General features: G+C 39.6%; 1 long non-coding RNA gene across 1 annotated transcript; it reads left to right on the top strand.

The window, feature by feature from the left end:
• The first annotated feature begins 546 nt into the window (after nt 1–546).
• Nucleotides 547–8022, top strand: LOC149455441 (uncharacterized). The gene is made up of 2 exons (XR_016314059.1): nt 547–619; nt 5322–8022. It is a non-coding gene; the product is annotated as an uncharacterized LOC149455441 (long non-coding RNA).
• Nucleotides 8023–23428: the final 15406 nt, after the last annotated feature.

The following is a 23428-nucleotide window of genomic DNA, read 5'->3' as shown; positions in this document are numbered from 1 at the left end:
TAGGCAGTCTATCTTGTGTTGTATGGATCAATTCCTCCATCTACACCACCTTATTGAGTTGGGTGAACCATTCGTGATTCTGTGTTTCTAGCACTGTTGGGAATCCTTATTGCTAAATTACCTGCATTGTATTAGATGTTGCCTTTCCCACAGATGTCTGTTGTGGTGCCAGCTGATTTATACAGGATCATTATCTTTTTACATGTGCTGTCCTCTTTCATACACTCTTCTGATCCTGTTTTATATTTCAGTGGCTTGCACATCCCTTTAAGTAGAACCTCCTTTTGCACACCCAAACCGCCCTCAGGCTCTATACTTCTAGTTACACACACACTTTGCCAATAAAATGTATACAGAATAAGAACAGATAGTAAAAACTGCATTTGAATTTCTATTAGATCCTCAGCCCTTTGGCTAGAAGTCTTTAATGTTCAAAGAGCTGTGGGAGGGAGGGTAAGAGATAGGGATGGGAAGAAGTGAAGTAAATGATAGCAAGAAAATGAGTAGGAAGAGACATGAAAAAGAGAGTGTGCTTAAAGGAAAGGATAGGACGCATCAGAGACGAAGGGCAATCACAGCTAACGGAGGCATTGAGACATGGAACCTGTTAGTGATTCAGGTAACAAAAATAAGAAAATAGGCATATAGCTGGGGCGTGCATTATGGTATATGGATAAATCAAAGGGTAATCATAAACCGAAGGTGGCTTGAATGGAAAGGAATATTTTCTGCAGCTTATCATAGAATAATGCAGCCTGTACGATGATAGTATACCATAAGTCATCTGTGAGCATAATAACAGACATAAATAATTTTATATTCTTATTGCACAGCAGAGAGACTCCTTATTTCCTTGGATCTCAAAACTGCCATTGTTATGGCACTAAGTATAAAAGCATCAATGTCTGATAAATATTTGTAAGCTTTTTTTAAATTATTCTCCAAGCTTCAATTGAAAAAGAAATACTAATATATCACTATCCCACTGAGCATGGGAAATAACATAAAATAGATTATGAAGACGCCTAAACTGATAATTTCTAATGAACCAGACGATATTTGTATGGGTGGCCCTGTCAGCACTGCCCTATCTGACATCCTTTGAATGATAAATCGAAAAGCTAGGCAGAAAATTGTCAGCCAAAGAACAGATGCAGGCACTGTTTGGGTATTTGGATAGCCGTTGGCACCAGCTGTCAGAATACAATAGCCACATCAGGAGATTTCTGTTTAGCGTGGATGGAGTAATCTGTTAGATTTTTTTTCTTTAAGCTGCTAGGCTGAATGAAAAAAAATCTATATGCATATGGCCAGCTTATTAGTATGCTATACTAATCACACATTTTCATATATTTGAATCAGAAATAATACAAATTTTATCAATTCTGTACTCATTGCACTGCCTAATTCTCATGTAAGCACATGCAAGGCATGCAGGGGCGGACTGACCATTTGGAAACTGGGCCCAGGGTCAGTAGGGGGCCCTATGAGATGCCCCTGGTACCTTTTTCATAGGCTTTTTTGAGTTTGGGCAAGGACACAGGGGCCCCATGATCCCCTATTGCCCGGGGGCCCCATGAGTTGTCAGTCCGCCCCTGAAGGCATGTATAGATTTGGAATATGTTTCTAATATATAAAGATCAGAGGGCAAACATCCCAGTCAGCAGAGTGTACTGTCAGAGTAATAGTAATAAAGTAGGGAGAGGGAAGGTAATCTAACTGGAGGCCCCTCCTGCCAACAGTCTCTTTGGTCTAATATGACAATACTTCCATCATGATCTTTCTTCAATGGTACGTTTTTCAAAACAAAATAATGTAAATGACATTACATGTACGAAAACTAAGGTGCTCATAGTGAATTATATATTTTAGTGGTTAGAAGGAAAACTTAAAAATCGTATCATCAGCTTGCAAAGTGCTCCTTTTAATGAAGCCAATGATGCTCTTCCTATCTAAATTCTGCTTAACAATGTCATGCCTTGGTCTTCTTCTATTGCATTTTCTGTCTTCTCATCACATATACTCAGAGCTTTAGATCTCTCTCTTCTATAATTAATGAGTTACACATATACTGTATGGCTGCTGGTTGACAGAAACCAATGGAAATGTGCATCTTTCTATTAAACCATTGAGATGCATTATATAACACACTGCATACTAGAACTTGATACTAAGATTTTGCTGCTGTCACAAACCTTGTAAAGCCATAATACATTTATGATGACTTTATAGTGTACACAGGGATTGATTTATTAAAACTAGAGAGTGCAAAATCTAGTGCAGTTGCACATGGTAGCTAATCAGTTTCTATCTTCAGCTTGTTCAATTAAGCTTTGACAATAAAACCTGGAAATTGATTGGTTACCATGCACAGCTGCACCAGATTTTGCCCTCTCCAGTTTTAGTAAATCAATCCCATAGTGTCATTTTAAAAAGTCAAGATGTATGTAGTAAGTAGTAACATTTTATTTTGGTCTTTTGGTATTTTTATTCCATATATTTTTAAAATCTTTGTTTTTATCCCATGGTTGTAAAGTTAAAAAAAAGGAAACTACACCAGAATGAAAATTTGGGCCTAGGTTTGCAATTATGTTTTCAGGGTGTAGGTTAAGGTTTACAGTTTGATTTACTTGTTGAGACAAGTTAGATTTCGGGGTTGGTTGTCAACCCCTGAAATAAAAGATATTCCTCTATGTTGTGTTCTTGCCTCAATCAAAAGCACATTGTGTGATTTCTGTGTGCTCTGCGATTCCTCTACTATCTGCATAAGTCACTTCTGACAATCTATACCAACACTGAGCAATACCAGAACTAGGAGGCTGCCCTGCCCCTTCAGCACACAACAGGTGATTTACAGCCTTAGTTGTGCATATTTCTCTATGATAATGTGTAGAGGGGCATACCCATTCCCTCCATTCAAGTCTCAGATTACACTCAGCTCCCTGTTCTATGCTGTGCAGTGTGTGACATCAGATCCCTACCCCCTGCCTTCTAGTGCAGAGAAGTAGGGGGGGAAATATGTGCTTTAAGTGGCTGTAAAGAAAAGATTGTTAAAGATAAATGGGTACAACTTGTGTAGAAGGATTTGTTTAATCTGTGTGTATCAGCCAAGACTAGTTACTTCAGTGGGTATACGTAGGAGTGAGGGACACTTCAGTGATTTGGTAACCAGCCACGGGCCACAATGATATGGTTCAGAATTTCACATTTTATATTTTGAATAGCATAATGAACACTTTCCTCCTACAACCACTGAATGCCGTTGGGAGGGAGAAGAGGAGAAGCCAGCTTTTAGCAGTTGCAGGAAGAAAAAGAAGAGGATTGGTTCCCTTATATGCCAAACCCGCCGCCTCTCCTGTCCAAGTGTAAAACAGAATGTGACAGGAGTTTTACCGCCCCTCAAACTGTAATTTTAAATGAGCCCTCACTGTCCTGAGCCCCTTATAAGGCTGCTTTCATGCTGATGCGCTGCGGTTTACCCATACCATGGGTCGGGGCAGACTGACCATTTGGGAACTCGGGCACTGCCGAGGGCCCGGGATCAGTAGGGGGCCGCATGAGATGCCCCTGGTACCTTTCATAGGCTTTTTTGGGTGTGGTTTGAGTGTGGGCGAGGATACAGGGGCCCGATGATCCCATATTGCCCCATGAGTTGTCAGTCCGCCCCTGCCATGGGTACAAGGCAGTGCACCTGCAGCATTCCTTTGGGTTAGCTTCTCTTTGCCATAGACTTCTATTATATGTTGCAGGTGTGGTGCACTTTCTGCAAGTGCACCAAAACTCCATTCAGGATGCAGGATATAATAGAAGTCTATGACTCAGTGAAGCTAACCCGCAGGAATCCTGCAGGTGCACTGCGCTGCACCTGCGGATCAGTGTGAAAGCAGCCTTATAGTTGTCAATCCTTTTATACTGTAGCTGCTAATATGCCCATTGCAAAAGTGCAATGTATGTATTGTTTAATACAATGATTTGTTTTCCTGTTCCAGGTTCTGCTGGCATCTCTCTTCAGGCTGCTAGAAAGGACCCAGGCAAAATGCACTTAGTATCACTCCGCCTCGGACAGGAGCTGGCACTACAGAGGAGGCACAATGCACTCTGATGCTCTGGGATGGCAAGCCCAGATCATGATCAATGGCTTGCTAACCCTGGGAATGCGCTTTCCTGGTTTGAGGTGGAGTGCCACATCAGAGGGCTCCGAGGGCCACAGATGGGCCACTGAATGTGCACCCCTGACATAAGGGTTTACAGCCACTTTAATGATTTAGGTGTTCCTTACAAACCTCTCCAGATCTTTGTGGACAATGGTAATGTGTCATTAACCCATTCTAAATGGGCACAGATTGCTCAAAAACACATGTGGCTAATTTTTGACATGTGGTGTACCACAACACGCTGCAGCAAGGGTGCCCAGCATGCTACTGTATTTATACATTAGGGTATCAGTCTAAGTAAATAGCTCTGCTAGACAAAAGCCTTTATGTATTAATCTACTTTTGGGCATCAGTGGGCCATAATATCAATCACTGAAACCAGTGATGGCACAGTATTCCTCCCACTGAAACCAACATTGGGGCACTATTCCTTCCTCTGATACCAGCAATGGGGCATTATTCCTTCCACTAACACCAATGATGGGGCACTATTCCTTCCATGGATACGTATGATGGGGCACCATTTTATCCACTGATAACAATATGGGGCACCATTTCTTCCAGTGACACCAAAAATGTGGAACATTATCTTCTTCTAACACCAAAGATGGGGCACTATTCCTTCCACTGACACCAACAATGGGATACTACACCTTCCACTAACTCCAACAATGAGGCTCTATTGCTTCCCCTGACACCAAACATGGGCCTTATTCCTTCCAATGACACCAACAATGAGGCACTATTCCTCCCACCAAAATCACTAATAGGACATTATTGCTCCTACTGATCATCAAGCCTCAGGGAATTGTTTACTCCCACTAATGCTTTTTGGCCGAGTACGTTTCACAGGAGTGCAGAACGAAGTGCACTCATGTAATCAACAGGAGGAGTAGGCCCAAAAGAGGTTTGACCCTACTTCTCCATTAATTTAACTTATGAATTGGTATTTTATCTCCATCTCAAATAGCTATTATAAGGAGCAATGTTTTAGCTTTTACCTGAAATTTTATGTTGAAATATAATGTTTATGTATTTTGTGCGACAGCTACAACAGTATTCAGTAGAGATATATTCTTCAACCAGTAGATGGCAGTGTTTATAAGTTTGTAGCTGCATCTATCTATGTCTTTTCTCTGAATAAAGTTTCCTGTTTCCTTGTTGCAGTGAAGAAGAAAAGCACATGTGGATTGCGCATTGTCTGTGCTGTAGGGTTATATACAGAAATGGGCCCAGTCATAGCCTGCTACAGCAAATACATGCAAGATACTGCAACAGAAAAAAATAAAATGGTCAGTAACATAGCTGCAACAAAACTTTAATTTGCATATCTGACAAACCAGAACTATCAGTCTTGAAAATTCAATATGAAAATGCTGCTAATTAGAGATGGTACATGGAAAAGTATAAATTACGTCAGGCCAGAACACGTTTCAGATGAGTGGATAGAGAAAGGTCAGAGAGCTCAGAGCACAATCTCTCTTAGCATAAAAAATGATGTAATCATACATATAAGTGTGAAACTGATAAAGACATGTGTGAAGGAAGAACCTGATTTTTCTTCAGATAATTAATGTTTTTCAATCCAAAAGTTGCACCTCATCTTTGCAGACATGGTGTGTTGTTTCAGGAGCTAAGAGTCACATGACAAATGACAGAATTTTCTTTATTCACCTTGGCCAGAGTAAAACAGAAAAAAAATCACCCCAGCTAATGGGCAAATAATGGAATCAGAAGGAATAGGAGAGGTTTTTCTCCACTGTCCTATTTCATAGAGTGTCACTAGAAAGATACCTGTGAAAAATGTCCTGTATGTCCCTGCTCTTCAAACTAATCATTTGTCAGTGAAGAAGCTCACAAAACAAGTTAATATAGTGACCTTCCAAGATGATAGTTGTGCCATCATAAAAGGAGATCTCTTACTTGCAAAGACTACGAATACAGATGAACTGTATGAGCTGAACTGCAATGAGGTGGTTATTAGTGCCAAGGAGGAGAAACATTCAAACTGCATTCACACATGGCATAGACAACTTGGGCACAGAAATCCTGACATAATAACGAAATTAACTGAGAATGACTATGCCAGATGAATAAAAATTAGCCCATGTGATCAAACAATGAAATGCACCAGCTGTAAAAAAGGAAAAATTACAAGAAAAATGTTTCCAAAGCAGTGTAACAGCAGAGCTAAACAAAAACCTCTGGACTTAATTAATTTAGATCTCTGTGGTCCAATAGAAAAATTGACTCCAGGAAAGATGAGGTAATTTCTCAATTTTATAGATGATCACTCCAGGTATACTACACTATATCTGTTACACAACAAGTGTAACTGAAGTACCAGAGAAACTTGAACAGTATTTGGCTCAAGAAAGCAACAAATTTGGCAAAATGTTGAGCGTATTGTGCACAGACAATGGAACTGAATATACATACAGGCGATTCTCAGAAAGCGTGGCATAATATTTCAAACTACCGTACCATACAACCCAGAACAAAGCAGGGTTGCAGAAAGAATGAACTGTACTCTATGCAAGAGTGGAAGAACCATGCTGTTTGATGCAGATATGCTGTGGAATGGAAAGGCCCTGAATTTGAACCATCTAAAACATTTTGGATGTGCACATCCCAAAAGAAAAAATGTACAAAGTGGGATACTTGTACAAAGGAAGGTGTACTTGTGGGGTACAATGAATCTAAAAAAGGATACAGAATTCTACACCAAGACACAAATAAGGTAACCATCAGTAGAAGTATAATTTTTGATGAAACTTCAGTGTGTTCACAATTTCATGAACTAACACAAACACTTCAAACTGAAGGAAATTCCACATCAGTGTCACATGAAGACAAGCAACAAAGTGACACAGAAATAAAAATTAGCATAGACAATTCAAATACTGTAAAAGAGGAAACCAGACCACACAAGGCTTCAATCAGGAAATCCTCCAGAAGCAATAAAGCATCCCAGGCAAATGTCTGTCCTATGTTGCTCGCATAGCATTAAAACCAGAACCAGATTCATGGGATGAGATGTAAAGACCTCCGATCCGTGAGAAACACAAGTGGATAAGAGTTGCTGATGAAGAGGTGACATCTCTTAGTGAACTGCAGTCATAGACACTTTCAAAGCTGCCTCCATGGTAAGCATGCAATCAGCTGCATATTGAAACTGATACCATGATTGCAGATGCTTTGACAAAACCACATACAAGAAACAGATGTATAGAGATTCGAAACGGGACTAATATAAGAATTAGTTATTGTGTGGGGGTGTTGGAATACAATGTCATGTATTTTGTGCACCAGCTATATCAATATTGAGTAGAGATATACTGTATTCTTCAGCAAGTAGATGGCAGTGTTACACATTTGTAGCAGCATCTATGGTAACCTCCATATCTATTCCAAAATAAAGTTTCCTGTTTCCTTGTTGCAGTGCAGCAGAAGAGCACATGTGTACTGTCTGTTCTGTAGGACTATATACAGAATCTACAACAGTTAAAAATACCCATTAAGGGGAATTTACTAAAACTGAAGAAGACAGAATCCAGAGCAGCTGTGCACAGTAACCAATCAGCTTCTATCTCCAGCTTGTGCAATTTATGAAAATGAAAGCTAGAAGCTGTTTGGCCCCCAGCTACTCCAGGATCTGTCTGCTCCAGTTTTAGTAAATTCCTCTCAATGTGTGTGATTTCTACATTGTATATGTGTATTATCAAGACTATTCCAAACACACACAGTAAGAGACTGTATTAATGACTAAGTCCATGGTCCACCATTACAGAATATGTTTTTTTTGGAACTATATAAAGCTTGGTGATTTATACTGTAATAAAACCAGTCCATGCATACTTACCAACAATACCACATTTCTGAGTGGATGGTTTATAATCTGAGTTATGTTTTTGTTTGGCTTGTGACAAAATTTATATTACTATTCAGGAATGTTTTATGTTGTCATTTCCTTTTATAGGGATGCAGACAGGTTGTGCCCACTTTTATGATTTTTATGCCCACTTGTTCTGTTAAAATGTTACTAAACCCACAACCGTAAAATCAGTCTGTATATGCAGTAAAGCATGCTTGATATACTCACTATGGAACCTAAGGGGCTAATCCTTTGCACTGTGTAAAAACGCTGTTTGATTCTGACTTCTCTGATCCTCCCTTTCTTCCAGTGTCCCCCTCTTATCTCCTGATAAGACATATTGTATGGAGTCACTCTGCACCTGCTCAATTTGGTGTGTATTGCTAGAGCTTTTTTTTTTCTTCGGATAGTGCATGTGATCAGCACAGGGCCAATCAGCACTGTCCAGATAAAGCTTGGGGGTTCTGCATCTTCCTGGAGCAGAAAGAAAACACCTCCTACAAGCTTTAACCAATGCTCTGCTGAACACTGATAGAAGTCACAAGACTGCACTAACTGCCGATGAGAAAAGGTATTTAGCAGTTTATATTTAATAAAATAATTGCATTTCCATGTTCTGTGTACTGTGGGAGACCAGATATAGTGAATGCAGTGTCCTGGGTTTAGTAACATTTTAAATGATCCAAAAAAAAATACTAGCCTGTTATGGGCGATATGTGGATATGATATGGACACAAGTTCTGCAAAATGAGGCTAAGGAAGAACTGAGTCTTAATAATGTCAACCTCATGCCACTCTACTCCACGTCCTATTGCATTTTAGTGCCTGTGCCTGCCTTCTACCCATTGTTGTTTTTGTAATCACATCATGCAGATTAAATAAAAATCATCGTAAAAAAAAGGAAGAATTGAGTAATCAAAGAATTTTTTTTTTAGAACTTATTGAAAAAATTGCTACTGATTTGAGGAACCAATAAACCGTTTAAGCACACTAAATCATTATTGAATGAAATTATTTAAATCTTTTAGCTAAATAGGCAACATGTTTTGGTCTGGAAAGTATTTCTCTATTTATACAGTAGCTGTCAGCATCTAAAAAAAAAATCCAAAATCATTTAAAGTACTGTATGTGTATTTTTCCCAGTGTGATGTCCAAATTATCCTGTAACTATACATCTGAGAGAAGCTGAGAACCTCCAAAAAAAACTCAGAAAGCCCCACAGAGGAATCAATCAAGCAGCTTTATTGCTCTGCTCCTGCGCTTTGCTTAGAAAATAAATTGACTTTTTAATTTGTCTGATTCTAGCTAACACTGCTTGCCTGATTCTGGCCAAATAATAGGATAGGATATGTTCTATGAGCTGTAGACAGCGTTCAGCTCCTCTCTCTTTTCTCTTCGCCCCTCTTCACGTGTTCCCACTGTCCCTCTCCTCCACATCTTCCCCTGTCTCACGCTGATCTAATTGTGCGTGGAGAATCAGATGTGTATCCGACCAGGCGAAATAACCGTGCACAGAGACAGCGATTAACATTACCCACTAACCTCTCACCTGCTCGGTTACCCAGAGGAATAGCCGATAATCAGAGAGTGGCTGACCTTGCACGACCTTCCACTCAGGAGATGATGAGCCTCATAGCCTAAACTTATTAGCACGGCACGGCATACAAAAGAAATTTACTAAATGAATATGCCACAGGAATCCCTCCCTGCGCTGGTAGCACTGAGGTGTGCGTATGGGCAGGAGGGGGGGGGGGTATGATCGTACTGCGACTTTAGCCTCTGCTAGGGAGCTGTTCTTGCATTTCAGGCTGTACGCTTGGCTGCCACAGACTCCTGGCTTCTGTGAGCCGCGGGCTGTGGATGTGACACTGGGAGAAATGAACGCATGTGATACACGCTGCGTCCCTGCCAGCCTCGCACGACATGTGACAGAGACAGTCTGTGTGTCACCATGCAGCACGCAGACTGCCAGCTGTGCAGGACAGACACCTACGTGAATCTGCCTGTGCTGACTGGTCTCGGCAGTGTGTTCATGTCTTGCAAGATCAGAGATAGATATCATCATTATTTTATATATAGCACAGGGCAACGCATGCCGTCGCTATTTTTTGCACACACATATATATATATATATATATATATATATATATATATATATATTAGATAAAGCTGTTATAACATAACACACATGGTATTTTTCAATATTTCTGTGTTTCTGTAGTTTCATTTCATGTATTTTAATATATGCACATGTGCACCTATTGATATTTTCAAAATATTATATAAATAAATAATAATTAAAAAAATGTTTTTATATATATATATATATAGATATATATATATTGTAATATGTCTATACATATCTATATATATATCTATATATCTATATATATATATATATACACTGTATCTCTCTCTCTCTCTATATATATATATAGTATATAGATATGTATATATATCTATATACTGTAATATATCTATACATATCTATATATTTGTAATGTACAGCGCTGAGCGAATCATTGGCGCTTTATAAATACTGTATAATAATATACTGTATATATATATATACTGTATATCTATATATACATATCTATAGTATATAGATATGTATATATATCTATATACTGTAATATATCTATACATATCTATATACTGTATATATCTATACATATCTATATACTGTAATATATCTATACATATCTATATACTGCATATATCTTTACATATCTATATACTGTATATAGATATACAGTGTATATATATTCTGTATATCTATCTATCTATCTATCTATCTATATATAGTATATAGATATGTATAGATATATATAGCTATATATAGCTATATATAGATATATCTATATGTACAAGCCACAAACAAACAACAGTTAGTAAGTAGCAGCCATTCTGTCCCCTTGGATATTCATTAATATTTCATAGCTCTATCAATTATTCCCTCCTCTACCATCATCTGTCTGCAATGAACAGTGTCTGAGAGAGAGCACTCACCCATAGCATGCTGCACTCCCACACATCCCCCGTATAATGATGCTGGGTATCTTTCTAGCTATAGCTATCAATACTGAATATAGCAATCTGTACACCAAGGGTTTTTTCCTGGGCATTCTTTATTGTAGCAAAGGCAGGTGAGCCTATACATTTCAGTGCGTCAACAGACCATATGCAGCACTACTGTAGAAAAGCGCAGTATTTTTCCATTTTGTGTTTTTATTCAGCTGGTCAATCCAGCAACGTAATGGTTACACTCTGATCTCCCACCAAAAGTGGAATAAAATGAAATTTATATCTTTTAAATGCAGAAAAATAGGCAGAAGTTGGCAGAGAGAAACAGAAGGCAGGAGGGGAGCAGATGCAGAGAGTGGGAGAAAGACAAGGGGGGAGTGGGGGGAGTATAAACACTACTTCTTTAATACATATATATGCAAATTATATTGATACTATATATATATATATATATATATATATATATATATATATATATTCTCCTATACTGTACATATATATATTTTGCAAAATCACATATTCAGGTAATAAAAAAATCTCATAAAATGAACTGCAACATTGTGATCTAAAAAGTAAAATGCAGTTAATACCATTGCATATTTTATTGAAGAAATTTATAGCACTTGCAGTTTAAAGAGAAAATTATTTTAGAAATTTCATAATAAGCTCCACTGATTTAAAATATCTGCTCCTCTCTCTATTTTTGTAAGGTATTTTAGGCAGTGTTCAGTGTTTGGGAAATGGCCTGATCTTTGCATTTCCTATTGTGCATCTACAAATATAGGTATGTCAGCTCAGAGGTATGGTGCATAGACGTGTCATTGCACACTAGAAAAGCCCAAGTGAACCTTGTAACGGTGGGCTGTTTATGAAATGTGAATGATATGCTCTGTTCTGCATATTTTAAACGACACTGCACGTTGGAAGGTTATAACATTTTTTATGAAGGAATATTAACTTCAAACACTATCTGCTTCTTTTAGACGTGACAGTTTTAATGTAAATTAATTTATTACACTCAAAAAATAAAACTAATTGATCACAATTGAAAAATAAAATGTATTACATATAACAAACTAGCCCTAATTTAACCTTTACCCTTAAAACCAACCTAAACTCCTAATCTCACACCTAGGAGTACTTAATACTTGCTCTGATGTCCCATCAAACATTTATAGCAATTATAGGCTCTAACTTTTTAGGACACTGATCACAACCACAGCAAGATCATAATGAAGTTATGCCATGTACGCACATCATTTATCACTATGCTTCAACACCAAGCTCTTGTGTTTAGATGCTTATCACAGCAGACAGATAGAAGAGCAACAGGAGCAGATAAAGAGGTTATGGGTAGACAAACAAGAATACATTGAATTCTACACAATGGTGATCTGTGAAAGCATCCTAAAGCAAAGATATTTGAAACCTTCAAAAATCAAATATGCAATACAAAATATCTGCAAAAATGCAAAAATACAATTCAGTGTTGTTTTTCTTTCTTTTGTACTGTTTACATTAATTTTGAGGTCCAAAAAAAAACCAGTTCTATCCCCACCCCATTGTTTGCTAAGAACCCACTTTCATGGTCAGTAGATTAAAATCCTGTAATATACACAACATACCTGGCAATGTAAGTATGTATATCTCATAGCAGAGCAATTCCTATGGAATCTGCACATCACTGTAGTAGCTGGTGCTACTACAGTGACAGAAGTAGTCCTCAGGGTCCAGTGCAGAGCAGCTTCCCTTCTGCAAAGTAACCACAGTGTATCGCACACTTGGCATGGGGATATTCAATTTTCAATTATAAATCTTGTTCATAAAGAGACCACCAAGTGAATATGGTCAGTAATTTAAAGGAAAAAAGAGTTCATATGTTAACTCAATGTGAATCCACACTTTATTCCCAAAAAGGAAATCAGTGCTTCCACCACTGTGCTCCAGGCCTCTTATCAAAAGATGTGGACCATTAAATTATAAATGATCAGAAGTGCTCAAACTCAATGCCCTTCAGATGACATCCAAGGGTGCAAGCTCTGTCCCCAATTGGACTACCTCAATCAACGTCAAGGTTTTACCATCAAAAAAGATTAAACAATGCAAATATTTATAAAGTATGCCTTTATTAAAAATCCCAATACAAGGCGTTTTCTGATTGGATTAGGTGGAGAGGCAGGTCTATGATTAGGGGCATATTTGCCGCGAGGCAAACAAGGCATTTGCCTAGGGCGGCACTTTTCAGGGGGGCGGTGGTGGCAGTGGGGACACTTCTGTGGGAAAGGGACAGGGGCTTCTGTGTCTTACCTGTCTCCGCGAATCCGTGTCCCGCTTCGATCCGCTCCATGCGGCGCTGTTGTAGGAGGGATGGAGAGGGTGTCCGGTCCGGTGTTTTCATCTCCCTGGATCTTGATTGCTATGTGGGCGGGATGACATGCCGCCCCTCTCATCTGGCCACACCCCCGGGATCACTGGGCAGCCTATGGCAGCCTGCCCTTCCCTCTGCAGGCTCTGCCTCCTCACCAGTGATTGGCCGCAGGATCTGTAGCTCAGGAAGGGGCAAATCACCAGGGAGGAGGTGGAGCTTGGAGAGGAGGAGCCGAGCGGCAGTGCGAAAATCAAACATCGAGTGAGGGACCAGCCGGAGCCACTGAAGAGGAGGAGAGCGGCCAGAGAAGGAAGACAGCTGATGGGTAAGTGTCTCTGCGGCTGGGATCTGGGCAGAGCAGATTATACTACTGCAGCCAGGTGTGCTGGGTGTGGATGGGAGAGGGAGGAATAGTGCCCCATAACTGGTGTCAGTGAGAGGAATAACGCCCCAATGTTGGTATCAGTGAGAGGAAAAGTGCCCCACCGTTGTTGTCAATGGGAGGAATAGTGACCCATCATTGGTATCAGTGGGAGGAATAGTGCCCCATCGTTGTCAGTGGGCGGAGCTCTAATAGGAAGTGGTGGAGCCTAAAGAGGATGGGTGGAGTTTGCAGATGAAGGGGTGGATCTTAAACAGGAAGGGGTGGGGCAAATTTAGATGCGGGGGGGGTGTCTGATTTTAGTCTTGCCTAGGGCAGCACAAAACCAAAATACACCACTGTCTATGATGTGTGCTGGACGATGCACTAAAATTCATACCCAAGCTTCAGCTTTAGGCTGGAGTGTCCCCATTCTAAATTTAACATTTGCAACAAAGCGGGAGGCAGTCTCAACGCTGATTTTTATTGTTTTCTAGGCTCATTGGGTTTTTTTATGACATTGTTTGCTTCTGTCAGTTCCTAAATATTCACTAGTGGATTAAGTGAGAAGATACAATGTTGTAGGCTATGAATATTTTTCACCCTGGAAAGTTACTTGGAGGTCTACTCCACTAATGCAAGCTGGAGAAGGTGATAAATGTTTAGGATAAACTTCTAGAAGAGTCTTTTGCCTCCGAATATTTTGCATAAAGAGGCTGCATGTATATAGAGGTTCTTTCTTTGTCTTCCACGGCTGCTTCCTGGGGAGGAAGGCCATGTAGGGAGATATCTGTGCCTCCTAGGTCCTTTGCCTGGGGGAGGAAGCTGGAGCAGGAGAATCAGGGGCCTACCCAGAGAAAAAAACTTCAGAGGAGTCTGCTATGCTAAAGAGTTTACAGTAAGGTGCACATTGAATCAGTATCTCATTTCTCAGCTCCTTAAGGTATCCTGCTTAATCACTTGCTGACCAAAGCTTTAAAAGTGTAAGCATTAAAAAAAATTAATATTCCACTAGATGGCTGCATCATCGATCTGATGCCCTGCTGGCACTACACTACAGAACCGAGTGATCAAAGACAGCTAATCATTCAGTTCTTGGGTCTGCTTTGAGCACAGAGCGGGGACTGTCAGTCACCTCAATGGCCTCTGCCTCCGCAGTGCTAACTGGAGCACTGGACTGTGGAGACGGTAGGAGCGGCTGGCTCAGGTTATCAGCGGCACACTGGGAGACTGAGCCAGCTGCTTGTCAAACATTTGCACAGATCCCGACAATATTGTTGAGGTCCCTGCAGAGCCTAGACTGGCTGTGATGTCAGTCAACAGTGGGATTTAGCCCACCGTTGGTTGAATCTGGGTCACAGGAGTGCAGAACTAAGTGTACTCCTGTGACCCACAGAAAAAGTATGGCCAAAAGAGGTTTGGCCATACTTCTCCTTTAAGGTCCACAGTTACAGATTGCTGGTCTTGGCTTAAAGGTCCATGTTTACATATTGCTGGTCTTGGCTTAAAGGTCCATGTCTACAAATTGCTGGTCTTGGTTTAAAGGTCCATGTCTACCGATTGCTGGTCTTGGCTTAAAGGTCCATATCTACAGATTGCTGGTCTTGGCTTAAAGGTCCATGTCTACAGATTGCTGGTCTTGGCTTAAAGGTCCATATCTACAGATTGCTGGTCTTGGCTTAAAGGTCCATGTCTACAGATTGCTGGTCTTGGCTTAAAGGTCCATGTCTACAGATTGCTGGTCTTGGCTTAAAGGTCCATGTCTACAGATTGCTGGTCTCAGTTTATGGGTTTGTTATTAGCTTATGAGAGGGATTGAAGATACATTTACTAGAAGATACTCTTGAGTAAACAGAATTTTTTGCTGCTGTTTTGGGGTACCCTGCACCTCTAATCCTTTTTTTTTAACAGTCAGCCAATAAAATCTGCAAAAAAATTGTCTGTCATTCAATTGGTGCTAGTGGATTGGTGAGTGTCTTTAGTCAGGGATAGACCAGATCACAGACAGGAAGCCTAGGAGGGCCTTCGTGTGTATTTTTTCCAGATCTGTGTAGTAATCCAGTGTGAAAGGTAATATCTAGGTTTGCAAATAAAGTGGATATATATTGTCTTTTTTTTACTATTAAAGAATATATATATATAAATGAAAGTTTTCTTTCCCTGAGTTTATTTTCCAAAAAGTAAGTTCAAGTTAAAAATATTCAATTAATTTTTTTCAGTCCTTAATAAATACCAGTGTTGTTTCCTGCTGCAGTTGTCAATGTGATTATCTCATTTCCCAACTGAACCTTCAAGCCCTCAAATGGCTGGTGTCATAGCTGATCAAATGCACAGCACCATGGCACCTGCAGATCTAAACAGAGGCTAAGATGGCACCTTTTTTTGCCTGCAAAAAGGATTGAAGGGTTAAGTTCCACTTCAAGAACATAGATGTTGCATTATGAATGGCTAAAACAGGATCTTCCACAGTTTCGCTATAGTCAAGGGCACTATATTAAACCTTAAAATGTTACTGATTGATTGCACTTGGCCAGCCAAGTAGAAAAAATCTATGCTTAGTAGTGGCTTTAAACTACCCATGAAAGAAAAAAAAAAAAAAAAACACGGTCGGACCCCCTGGATCTTCTGGTAGTGCAACACAGAATCTTTAGCTCCTGCCAGGAATAGAGAATTGAACAGAGCTGGGGTACATACATTTCCTCAATTCTACTCAAAAGAAGGGTTCATCACCATGCTATCTAATTTGTTGCTCAGTCAGAAATGTAAGAAAATTTCTACAATGCTACTTCAAAAGCAGGTTAATCACCTTGATTGGTTGTTAGAATAAAAAAGGTGTCTTCCACCTGCAGAATTATCACAGACATGTCTCATCCTTCCTAAGTGACAAATATGTCTTCCTATATTTGAGACACGTTATGGATCATGTTGTCCTTTTTTCCTTTTAGCTGTAAATTGCAGCATCATTAACCTCCCTGGCGGTATTCCCGAGTGTAGCTCGGGGTAAAGTTTCAGCACCACAAGCGGTAACCCTGAGCTACACTCGGGAATGCTATGCGGCGTTGCTCCGGGATCTCTTCTGCACTTACCTTGTCCTGCGCTCCTGCGATGTCTCTCCTGCAGTGTCCCCGGCAATCTCCTCTGGCCGATGCCAGCATCTGTCTTCCGGGTTCTGGTCCCTGCGACATCGGGACGTACGGGGATGGAACTGGCAGGAAATTTGAAAATTTTAAAAGTGACATTCACTAAAATCACATAGTATAACATTACTGTATCAAACCATTTCACATACATTTTGTCCCTAGTGCTTTGTCCTGTGCCCTGCCTGCATTTTTACCATTCTTTCTGCCTGGAAACTGAGAAACGTCCATCCCTTTAGGTCAAAATCGGTTTTAGACCAGCTAGAGAACAGTGATAGTAAATTAGAATCACTTGCAGAATTGAGTGATAATGATTCGTGGGGAAATTCGTCATCAGACACTGAAAACGATTTTGCGACTTTGCTCAGTGATGTGCGAACTTGGTGCTCTATTTCAAATTTCAGTGGTTTTGGTTTGATTATATTATTGAATTTAATTTATTATTATATTATTATTTTTTATGATTATTTATTAAATTATAATTTATGATTTCGTGTTTCAAATTGTAACATACCCGGGATGTTTCCTAGACTCTTGTTTGGACAGATTTCAGTGAGTTATTCCTAAAAATTACAGGTCTACAATAAAAAAACTACGTATTTCCATGCAAAAAAAATGTACCGCTTTGAGCACAGAAATATGGACATAATCAGACCACTAGGGGGGTTAAGGACTTTAAGGCCATCCCTAAAGGTGAAGGTAGAAAGTTCACGTCAGAAGTGGTGAGTCTTAGTAGTCTGTACTCAAAAATGCATTCTATTTTGTTGCTTAACCAGCAGTTTAGGAACATTTGACAGAGCTGGGATACACACATTTCTCCAATGCTACTTCAATAGAAGGCTTTATCACCTCACTGGTTGATACAATAAAAAGTGGGGTACTCATAAATTGCCTTCCAACTGCAGAACGATCATATTTATCATACTTTCTAGCAAAGAATATGACATATTCCTACACTGGCATACCTCAGTTTATGAATTTAATTCATTCCGTGGGACTTTTCTTATTGCAAAAAATTTGTAAACCGAAACACGGTTTCCCATAGGAATGCATTGAAAACCAATTAATCCGTTCCGGAGGTCAGAAAAAAGTCTTTTATCTGTTCAAAACTCTTTATAAAGTGCACTTTAAAGGGATACACACTGTACAGGAACATGATTAAAAATTAATTTGCAAATGCATTGAAAACCAATTAACCCGTTCGCATTGCGAAAAAATCTGTAAATGCATTGAAAACCAATTAATCTGTTCCGGAGGTCAGAAAAAAGTAAAAAAAAGTGATCTGTTCAAAACTGTTTATAAAGTGCACTTTAAAGGCATAGTACTGTACAGGCACATGATTAAAAAAAAATTTGTAAATGCATTGAATACCAATTAACCTCTTCGTAGTATGAAAAAAATTTGTAAACCGATCCATTATTTTCAATGGATTTTCATTCGTAAACCGAAAATTAGGTTAACCGAGGCGTTCGTAAACCGAGGTACGCAAGTATTTGAGACAGGTACTTAAGAGTGGTAACACATTGTCCATGGTTCATTGGATCAGCTAGTTGCTCTCACTCAAATCTACAAGGGGATATGGAATTTGAAATTCAGTCTAACCATATTTCGGAACTCTGAAACAGACTTATATGTTATGTTCTGTTGTAGGGTACCATGGCAATTTGGGATGTTGCGGTTAGGAATTACTGAGTATATTTGTGACCTCCTTCATAGTACACTATGCTTGCTTTGTTACATATCAAGCTGTTGGAGGTTGGTCTATTCCATTTTTTTTTGTTTGCTTTAGTTGCGCTGTAGTTGATACGTTTTATGACTACAAAGATTGGTTGTGAATACCAGAGCACCAATGTGAAACTCTATAAGTAACATCTTTAGGGCTTGTCTCAATGGTATTAGTTTGACACAATTTTTAGACAAGTTTTGAGATCATTCAGATTTCCTTGACAGGTGCACTTCATCTGCAGGTGACCTGCTTCTTACCTGCATTTGTCTTCAAACAGGTATCCCTTTAAAGTTGTATAGGAATTCAAATGCTGTTTCAATGCAAACTGAAGCCTGTAGACACAGGCCCTTACTCTTGGTGGACCAAGTTGTCCTTTTTGCCTTGTTCTAACTGTAAAATGCAGCATCGTTGATTACTTTGTGGCCAGGACTGAAGATGAATATATAAAGATCACAACCTAAAAAGTCTTGTGCCACAGTTGTTGCAAATGCATTCTGATTTGTTGGTCAGCCACAATTTTTTGAGTTTAAATGTCTTAATGCATGGGCAGTGTAATAATTCAAGTGTATCATTATAAATAGATATAAAAACTGTTCTTTAAAGATGAAAACTCTCTCTTGCTCTGTAGCAAAGAATTGTCCACGTAGCTGCCTTTACTTTGTGAGCCGCTACTCACTTATAGGGTTAAATATATTTCTTGGAAAGAAATACATTTTTGTCTTCAATAAAAATAGTGAGAAATAATTTTTTGGCAATGAAAAAATAGCTATATGGAGAATTCAGTTGCCAAACGAAAGGATTTTCCGGAGCCAGACGGAGATTGTTCTTTCCAATCTGCTCCTCTCAACAATAAAATTATGGCTTCATAATTTTATGTCCAGTTGGCATGCTCCACCTCCTTCCCTTCCATCGCTCACCATTCCCTCACCCTTACCTCTCTATGCTCCTCTATATTTGCCTCAATTGGCCCACAAAATTGTAAAATATCTTTTTTGAAGGCTCAGTTAATCTATAATTTTGATCTTATTAAACATAGTATATAATATTAAATGAGCTTTAACTAATTTAGGCGATACAAGTGCTCACGGTCTGTAAACAGCTACATGATGATCTGAAGTGGATACAGTATTTATAAGAGGAAGGACCTCATTCAGAGTAAACAAAAATCAGCATTCCCTTTGCTTACCCTGAGCATTAAGGGGTTACTGACAATTCAGCCATTTTGTCCACCCTGCTGACTCACTAATTGCAAGCCTTTTAACGAGTCAGAAGCTCGTTAGCAGCCAAGAAACTGTGTGAGAGAAATTACCATTCACCTGAGTGCGTAATAATTATTAGGGCTAATGATTTATCCCTGCCAAATACTAGTTAACCCCTTGAGAGGAGAAAAAACATGCTGGAGCTGGTCAAACAATCAGTAAATGGTTAAAGCTGATCAGTTTATCTCCTACATTAGGATGGATTAGTATTAATTCACTGGGTTTTGTATTTATCAGCATTCCCTCAACCAGAGGTATTATAACCATTGTTTGATTTCCTATCCCAACCAGGGGCGGACTGATCAATCGAGCACTCGGGCACTGCCCGAGGGCCCGGGGTCAGTAAGGGGCCCCATGTAATGCCCCTGGTACCTTTTTTATAGGCTTTTTTGAGTGCGGGCAAGGACACAGGGGCCCCATGATCCCCTATTGCCCGGGGGCCCATGAGTTGTGAGTCCGCCCCTGATCCCAACCATTGTATATCTTCCTTCTACAGTAGTAAGGCTGGCCATAGATGGGGAATTAAAATAAATAGTGTAGCGCTAATAATACTAACAAATTACATGTTAAAATGCACAAACTCTATATACATCCCCTACATATATATATCCAAGGTGATAAATCAATACATAAATAATAAAATAGTTGGGTCATACGTGAATTCCCTCACGGGGAATATTTAGTGAAAAAAGTGACAAACACACTCCTATTTCCACATTGTGAAACAATATGTATACTGGTGCACAAAATTAGTGAACAAATAATCAATTCAAAAAGTCCAAAATGATATAATAATAGTAATATGATAATTTGTGATGATCCTCACACTTCACTCTTCATGCAAGAATATATAATGTGCCGTATACGTGGTACACACGTGCCAATCTTTTACCAGCCAAAATACCCCCTCACCTCCTTCATTAGACCCCACAGGGTCAACACGCTTTGAGGATCAAGTGATCCTATCAGAATGGGTCCCTCTCAGGCTTTCCCCTCACGTCTCCAGCCTCCAACAGACTAACAGCCAGCTCCTCACAGGATCATGATAAGACACAAACAGAGACCCTCCATAGTGCAACCGATTTTTATTGCATCAAATTTAAAACGACAATAAGTATTACACTCACATTTGCACATGAGTTTTCCAGCTTTTTACCACATGCTATGGGTGTACTGCATGGGTGTACTCAACAGGGTGATCCAATATGGCCCCCACGCCGGAAATGATGTCACCGGAAGCTCCTCCCCACGTACCGACGCGTTGCGCCACGCCCACCTCGTGACTTCATCAGGATGGGGAGATGCTTCCTTGGGAGTGATAGACAGGGAGACATCGGACTTTAGACTGTAGGTCCGTAATGTGCTGATGTACATCATATGATTTACTTGGAAGATTTATCATTTATTATTGCCCCCTGGGTAGCCCTAAAAGGCCCAATTTATGCAAAGAATCATTTTAGGATTTGGATTGGAGGTGGAATTGGGTCATTTACAGATACCCTTTCCGCCTTAGCACAGATATCAGAGGATGGGTGGATGCACAAGATTACACCCACTGCTGAAAATTGTTGTTTTAAACATACACAGTGGGATCACCCAAAACATGCATGTTTATGGCTGAAAGAGGAGCAAGAGTATCCCTCGCAGTAGCGTATCTTAGCAAAACAACTGAAATTTGTTAAAATTGCTGCTCACTATATGCGTTGAGATGATTTGGGGTTATTTCTGGTACCCATAGTTATGGGTTCACATCCCGCTCAGTCTGGTCAATATTTCAAGATGACGAGATCAATAACTTACATTACTTCTAAGTGATATTATTATTTGCTGCAACCAAAATAACAAATTCATACTTCAGCTAGTAATGCCCCATACACACGATAAGAAAATTGTCCGAAAAATTTTGCAGAACCACTGATCGAATGATTTTCTCTTCGTTGATGAGCAGGATGTTTTAACCAATAACGATATTGTGAACGAAAAAATCCAGTTGAACAACAGTGAAAAATTTTGTCGTTTCGCATAAGAACGACTATGCGGTGGTATGACGGTTGTACGAAAAAAAATCTATCAAGCGCTATCATTCATAAGCAGAAACAGAAGATGACCCGGATGTCTATGTCCAAGGAATCTTCATAAACACGGACGAAAAATCCAAATGTTAAAAGTAGATTGGCCTGATGAGATAATGAAACCAGAATTATGCCTATTATATTTTATGTATCACTATTTATGTATATAGATAATGTAATAAACTATATTATACTCATTGCTGTTAATTGTTGTGTATATCCCTTGTTCTGGTCGGAAGGGCGTAGCTACAAGGTCACACGCACACTGCATCACTTCCACTTGTACAGAAGATGTTAATACTGCATATTGCCTGACGAACGATTTTTTTAGATTGGCTAATGTGGGCCACGATTTCAGCCAACGAGCGAATGTCTCTCAGTCGTTGGATGACCGATCGGTCGATTTTCTAATCGTGCATTCCCACCTTAACCTCCCTGGCGGTATTCCCGAGTGTAGCTCGGGGTAAAGTTTCAGTACCACAAGTGGTAACCCCGAGATACACTCGGGCTTACCATGGGGCGCTGCTCCAGGATCCCTCGATCACTTACCTTATCCTGCACTCCCACGATGTCCCTCTTGCAGTGTCCCCGGCAAAGTAATCCGGCGGAAGCCGGCATCTGTCTTCTGGGTTCCGTTCCCTGCGTCGGGACGTACGGGGGACGGAATGGCGGGAAATTTGAAAATTACAAAAAGTGACATTCACTAAAATCACATAGTAAAACATTACTTTACCAAACCATTTCACATACATTTTGTCCCTAATGCTTTGTCCTGTGCCCTGCCTGCATTTTGACTGTTCTTTCTGCCTGGAAACTTAGAAAAGTCCATGGTGTCCAAAAAGTGTCCCTTTAGGTCAAAAGCGGTTTTAGACCAGCTAGAGAACAGCGATAGTAAATCAGAACCACTTGAAGAATTGAGTGATAATGATTTGTGGGGAAATTCGTCATCAGACACTGAAAACGATTTTGCGACTTTGCTCAGCAATGTGCGAACTTGCCGCTATATTTCAAATTTCAGTGGTTTTGGTTTGATTATATTATTGAATTAAATTTATTATTATTATATTATTATTTTTTATGATTATATATTTAATTATAATTTATGATTTCGTGTTTCAAGTTTTATCCTACCCGGGATGTTTACTAGACTCTTGTTCGGACAGATTTCAGTGAGTTATTCCTAAGAATTACAGGCCTACAATAAAAAAAACTACATATTTCCATGCAAAAAAATGTACCGCTTTGAGCACAGAAATATGGACATAATCAGACCACTAGGGAGGTTAAGAGATATCTTCCCGTTTATCTCCCTTACCAAAAACAGCAGGTGGACAATGATATTCTCTATCATTGACACTTGGAATATTGACAATTTTTTTTGGTATTTTGAATGATATTCTCCAGATTGACCTTCTGGTGTAATGACGCTGATGTCACTAGTCCAATATGCCAA

This window comes from Staurois parvus, unplaced genomic scaffold, assembly GCF_062004578.1.
Source record: "Staurois parvus isolate SC_StPar_1 unplaced genomic scaffold, SC_StPar_1.0 ptg000394l, whole genome shotgun sequence".
NCBI lineage: Eukaryota > Metazoa > Chordata > Amphibia > Anura > Ranidae > Staurois > Staurois parvus.
Note: the sequence above shows the minus strand (reverse complement) of the source record. Positions and strands in the feature narration are given on the sequence as shown.